Below are 6,901 nucleotides of genomic sequence, written 5' to 3' on the forward strand. Positions count from 1 at the left end.
TGCATCTGATTTTATTTCAAAGTAAATGTGGTTGTATTAAACACATTTTTCAAAAAGGATAAAGTTTTCTCATATGCTTAGTTGGAATCTCCTTTCTTGTAACTTGAAGCCATTGGTAGCAGGAGAAAACTAGCTTGTTTCCTCTTCCATGTGACAGCCCTTCAGATACAGTCATACCTTGGTTCTCAAACACCTTGGTACTCAGACATTTTGGCTCCCGAACACTGCAAAACCGGAAGTGAGTGTTCTGGTTTGTGAATGTTTTTTGGAAGCCAAACATCCTACACGGCTTCCGCAGCTTCCAATTGAGTGCAGGAAGCTCCTGCAGCCAATCAGAAGCCATGCCTTGGTTTTTGAACCGTTTCAGGAGTCCAACGGACTCCCAGAACAGATTAAGTTCAACAACCAAGGTATGACTGTATTTGAAGATAGTTCTCATATCTCCTCTCAGTCTCCTCTTTTCCAGGCCAAACACCCAGCTCCTTCAACTATTGCTCATAGATCTTGGATCAGTGAGAACACAAGTCAACTTGATGGGAATGAAGGCCTGATGTTATTCCTGCTTTGACCAGATTTGTGGATCAACCATATCATTTATGAAAATTCTACATAAGTAAAAGTTTATTTTACTTTCCCCATGTTTTTCCATTCTCAACTCATTGATTGATGATTCCTGCATAGAGATAAACAGAAGATAGCTCTTCAGTTTTACTCAACTGTTCCAGATTGCTAAACCTATCATGTGTGTCTTTCAAAGAAGTATTCCTAGCGAGCGAGTACCCATGGAATATATACATACACACCTAAGTGGCTGTAGAAGTTTCTAGGTCATTTCTGGCAATGAGCTGAGACCTACTCATAAAGAAATCAGTATGTTTTCCCCATTCCCAAGGCAAGACATTAGGTTTCTCAGGCAGGTGGAGGTATAGCTCATTTGTAGGCTACATGCATGTAGATCAAGTGGTCCCCAATTGTATCTGAACTTCCCTTTGTTGTTAGAGGTAAGTGAGAGCATAGCTCAGTGGTAGAACATTTTGTAGTTGAAGGAGTCCCCGGATCTCAGTCTCCTAGCGCTTTCACTTTAGTAATCTTACTACAGAGTTTGGCAGTTATATTTTCTTCTGTATGTTGCCTCCTTTGTGCTGTCTTTAAAGGATGGATAAATTGAACCATGTTAGATATTTCTAGGCTGAAAAAGAAAAAAAAAAGACTTTGGGGGAGGGGGGTTACTGAGCATAGCCTGTTTTCCAGTGATTCATCCAGATCTTCAATTGTGGGAATCCCCACACTTGAGACCTGTCATTTGACTGTTCTCTCATCCTCCTTGTGCTCTGTTCATCGTTACGCAGTACTGATGTGCCATTCCGAAATAGAACAAAATGGATAATAACTTTTCAGAGCCAGAAAGTCACATGTGGTTTGACTTACGAAATGAAATATAAAAGCTAGCCAAACTTTCAGTAGGACTGCTGAAGGAGCTTCTAGGTGCAAAAGGAGGATGTTTTCCAGCTGTCTCCTGGAACGCATCCACTTTGACTATCTGTGGCATCAAGGCCTCTCTGGGGACACAGCCTCTGCATTCTGCAGTGCATAGATTTAATTATGCTTGCCTGTAACTTAGTGACCATAGAAATGGGATCTGTGGAAATCCAAAGATTTAGGGTCTCAGTGTAAATGCATCCCTGAGAGCAGCCAGAAAGGGGAAATGTAAATGGTCTAAACTGGAACTCAAAAATACCTGGAGCTGCAAAGTTAGAATGTTTGCTGATGTATATTTGTATATTTATTGACTTGAGCTACATACAGTCTTCAAGCCACACAGTGTGGTATATTCCTGCTGAGATGCTAAATACAAAGAAGCAAAATTACAATTATTAAGAATAGAAATAATAATCTGGAGAAAATCCATACTGTAACTATGGCTAACTTGGATAAAATGGGCCCATCAAAGAGAGAAAGGCGGAGAAGGACAGAGGGGCTGGATCTAGACGCATCAAAGAAGCATTTCAGTTAACACATTGTAAAATATGTATGAGAAATTGCGTTGGCAAAAATGTCAAGGCAGAGAGGAAGGACTCATTCTCTGAGTTTGGGTCTGATGTAGACAATATGGCCCCATTCACACACAAGAGGGAAGTAGATTGGTAGGCCTGGGAAAAACCCAAGTTATGCAGAAATATCATTCAGAGGTAAAAACAACAACTCTGAATTGGAGATACACACCCCTGCCTGCAAAAAATAATCTAAATGAGGACTGAGCATACTCATCTGGCACAGAATACTCGGTGACTGCTGGGCAGGGTAGGAAAATGGGGGCAGGGAGGAAACGGAATGGAGTGTTCTGCAAAAATGGCTGGCTGAAATGCTAAACTGAGTACTCCATACTGGAACATTATGTTGCAGTTCCCACTTGTCAACTCTATTTCGGTGAAAGCCCAGATTATTTTGGCTCATTTGCTCAAAGGATGGTGGCATGAAAATCAAAGACCAGCAAAGGGATTTGAAAGAACTTCCTCGTGTTTGGTTTTGTACAAATTAGCATCTTAAAATGCAGCAGGGCTGTCTTCCCCCCACCCCACCAGTGCATTTCAAACTGCATTTGCATGTTACTGTGTGCACCAGAGAGAGGTCAGAGAAGTCTTCACCTGTTTGGTTTTCCCACACCTGCGACCCCCCCCAGCACCTATTTGTGAGTGAACCTGTCACCTGCGCAGCCATCTGCTTGTGTGCAACGTCTGTCTCAAATGTGCACACCACAGTTTAACTGCAAAGCGAATGTGGCTTATGTTTTCAAATGGGATGGAAGTTGGTTCGATGGGAAGCACGTTGGTATGTCTCACAAAACTACAGGATAGATATAGCTTGCGGCTAATGTCGTGTACACTGTTTCAAACACCAGCAGTAGAAGTGGGCTGGAGGCAGAGTAAACAGTAATGTACACAACCAGTAAAGTACACATTATACTCTTGACAGGTCTTCTTGTATGGAACTGTGCCATCTAACAATACATTCCTATGAGTTATTCGTATGAGGTGCCCCGTTCCCTTGACAAAGCTATCAGTATATCTACATAACAATATAACAACTATAAAGGATTATTTTTGAGATCAGAGTGTTCTTCACTTTGCTGATCACAGCAAATGCGTTAGTATTAAAGCTCTTTACCCTTTTAGGATCTTTAATGCAAATGATGGTCACTAATAAATTCAGTTTGAAGGGATGATAAACTAGTCCCAGCAATAGTGAAGTTTTATGTGGATACATTGTATTTATATATTTTTCCAGAAACATCAAATCCTTGGTGCAATTATTCTCTGTTCTACAGTCATACCTATATGGAAATCAGGATAATGTTCCACAGAAGCTGTTGCGCCACACACTTCTTTAAAACGTCTAGAAAAAGTGGTGGGAATACAATTCTATTAGGACACTTTTAGACATTCACTATAGCAATTTTGTATCAAGAAGCAGAAGGAGTGTTTAGACAGCTTTCAGAACAAGAAACAATGGTTACCAAAAAAGCTTACATGGGGTGTAGGATGAATCACGCCACAAACACAACTTACTACTGGATCTAATCTGACATTCCAGCTGGTAGAATCTCAGTTAAATCTCATTTTTACCACATGACTTGCAATCCTAGCTCCTTCAGATATGGCTCCTATAAATCATTAAACAAAACACAAGTTGCTATTCTGAGAATTTTTCGTGATGGGACCTGAACTCTTTGGTTAAAAATGTCAAACCAAAATTGGATCCCCAATCATCTGTTTTCAATGACATCTCTAGAAAAGAAATGGCATTTTCTAATCCAGGGGGTGGGGGTGGGAATGGTTGACATCATTTATGGTCAGGCTACATGGGAGAGCAGTAGATCCATGTGTCAGAATGGAATTGCTTCCCAATCCCTATAAAGAAAAAGGGCAACTTAAAGTGCAGTTAGGCAAACAGAACAGAATCACCGTGCTTTTCTGCCGTCGGTGCAGATGCTTTTATTGGTAGGGCTCCAAAGCCAGAAGTCAAGAGAAGTGGCAGATCATCTGCTCTGCATGTAGAATGTCTTGGGTTCAATCCCTGGCATCTCCAAGTAGGTTTGAGAACCATGCCTGTGACCCTAGAGAGGCACAAGAGCCAGTGTGGTGTAGTGGTTAAGAGCGGTAGACTCGTAATCTGGTGAACCAGGTTCGCTTCCCCGCTCCTCCACATGCAGCTGCTGGGTGACCTTGGGCTAGTCACACTTCTCTGAAGTCTCTCAGCCTCACTCACCGCACAGAGTGTTTGTTGTGGGGGAGGAAGGGAAAGGAGAATGTTAGCTGCTTTGAGACTCCTTCAGGTAGTGATAAAGCGGGATATCAAATCCAAACTCTTCTTCTACTGATGGTCAATCTACTGAGCAAGATGGTCTGACTCAATATAAGGCAGTTTCCTTGGCTATATCTGCTGGGGGTTTGCCTGAGACTCTGGAGAGGCAATGCCAACTGGGTACCAGCTAGATGAACAAACAGACCAATCTGGTGTATAGAAGCTTGTGTCATCTTCAGCTGTATTTTGCCCCTGAGGTCCTGTGGGGTTTCCTGAAAATGTAGCGGGAACAGCAGGTTCTCCCCCCCCCCCCCCCCCGTCTTGAATTAAAGAATACTTTGCGAGACATTAAAGAGCTCAGGATAATAAATGGATTAACATTTGAAAGCAGAAAGATGCTTTCAACCCAAAGTTCAGGTGAGTTTTTTGTTTTGTTTTGTTTTTAAAGCCGGAAGGGGTCTTGTCATGTCACAAAGGGAGCCGCCACTCTCTTTTCTTACAATACCCAACAGCAGAATGGAACCAAATGAGCTGTAGCCTTTGTGTAGGTGGAATACTGAAAAACAGTACAATAAAAGGCCGACAATTCTCCTTGGAATGAGCCTTCATTAGTATCTTGGCAGCATGCCCACGTGCCACAGAAAAACTCACATTTGGTTCACACTTTTTCTTCAGCATGGCTAAGAGCTGATGGCTGCAGACACGTGACGGCATCTTTGGCATACGAGCCGGAATACTGGGTGGGAGATGGAGACCGACTTCTCAGTTTCTCCAGTGAGGCAGAGAATTGTTTGAAATTTTAGCCTAGTTAAAATTCTTGCACCAGAGCCTTCTCTCAGCCTGGCCCCATTTTCTTCTCTTACGATTATTCTGCTTCCAGGGGGAAATGTTTACCCAGTTTGCATCTGGGAAAGCGATTGGAATTTCCAAATATAAAGGATGTTGTTGATAAGGCGAAGACAAAATAATGCTGTTTTGATGCTGCTGTTCGGTTTTTGGAATGTAAAACTACAGAGCTGCCAAGCTCTATGAAGGCTTGGAAAAAAAATTTGACTATTTTAGACATCGGCACTGGGGCTGTATTTATCCCTCAGATCTTGTCAACATCCACACATAAAACTAATCACTAAGGAGAAAGATAGGAGGGCATTAGGACCCTTCTCTCACTGTTAGATTTTTTCCTAATCTATTGCTCAAATTATTTTTTGACATTTGGAAATTATATTTTTCAGTGTGCGTGTGGGAAGTCTAAATAGTTCTTCCGTATCTAAGAAGCTGATTTTTAAAAAAATTGTAAGAACACTTCTGTCTCATGGCTCAAGTCACTGGCAACACCACCTTGGTGTGTTTTGATGGCCACAACAACTATTTGCAGTTGAACAATCTGCAAAGAGAGCCTATGATGTGATGAGCAAGACTTAAGCATGCAATCTTTGGTGACAAGGGGATGCTCCATATAGTACCAAGAGAAACTATGCATTTTCTGAAATAACTCTTTAGTGCAGGGATGGACTTTGGCATTTCAAATTTCAGCGGCACCTTGTGCAAGGCCAAAATTCAGCACCCCCTGCCTCATGCCTTCTGTTCTGCTTAATTCAATACATCATAGTTGCAATGCCCTGCAGCACCCCCTAGATGGACTGGGCCTCAAATATTACTGGATATATTTTAAAGAGCAATATAATGAATGTTTTAATGAGCATTGTGGACATTTTTCACTCTGGCAAAGAAGTGGGAATCAGCCCTAAGGAAGAAGCCTAGCAAAAGTGAGAACTCTATGTATGAATGACATAATATTTGATAGACCACTAGCAATTGTATTTTCTACAGATCCATGAGACATGACACAATGCATGCCTAATTTTTAAAAACCAAGCTTTCTCTTTTTTTAAGACTACATATACTCTAAATATCTACCCATGCAGGCTAAATCTTACTCATATCAGCAGTTTCGTACAACTCTATGGAAGTAAAATAGTGCCCTCTAAAGGAATTCTGTTTGATTACAGTTCATTAAATAGCTTTTTCCATTCCAATTCCTTGTCCAGGAAAATAACAGTCATAAGCTAGAAACTAGAGAGAGACACCATTATGGAAAATATTCCAGATAATTTCAAGTTGGTGGAATGAAACAGACTCTCCTCAACATTTAACCAGTCATAGAGTTAGTAAGATCTGCAATTTATTTAAAGAAAGGAAAGATGAACTTCACACAGCCATTGGCAATTAATTCATTTTTAGGGAATGCTTTATTCCCCAAACGACTTCTTTTTTGTCACCAGAAATTCTGATGAGTTAACAGAATGGGAGGCGGTTGGTGGAAAGTTCTGATGCCAGAGTAGGGTGCATAAAATTGTGCCTCAAAATCATATACTCTTCGAATATGTGATCAAATTTTTTTTTGCCAAGATGTCATTTAAACAAACCATTTATTTATAGAGTTGTGGTAGTTAAAAGTGACTCTGCAACTGCACCCTTTGTTATGAGGCCTGGTTAACTGAGCTGCTGCACCTGTTAATCTTTGTTATGAAAAACAAGGCTGCAATCACTTGGATATGTATTTGTAGGCTTGAGTTTGTCTCTTTACAGGTCAGCCTTC

Source organism: Podarcis pityusensis, assembly GCF_964106645.2.
Source record: "Podarcis pityusensis genome assembly, chromosome: 3".
Classification (NCBI taxonomy): Eukaryota; Metazoa; Chordata; class Lepidosauria; order Squamata; family Lacertidae; genus Podarcis; species Podarcis pityusensis.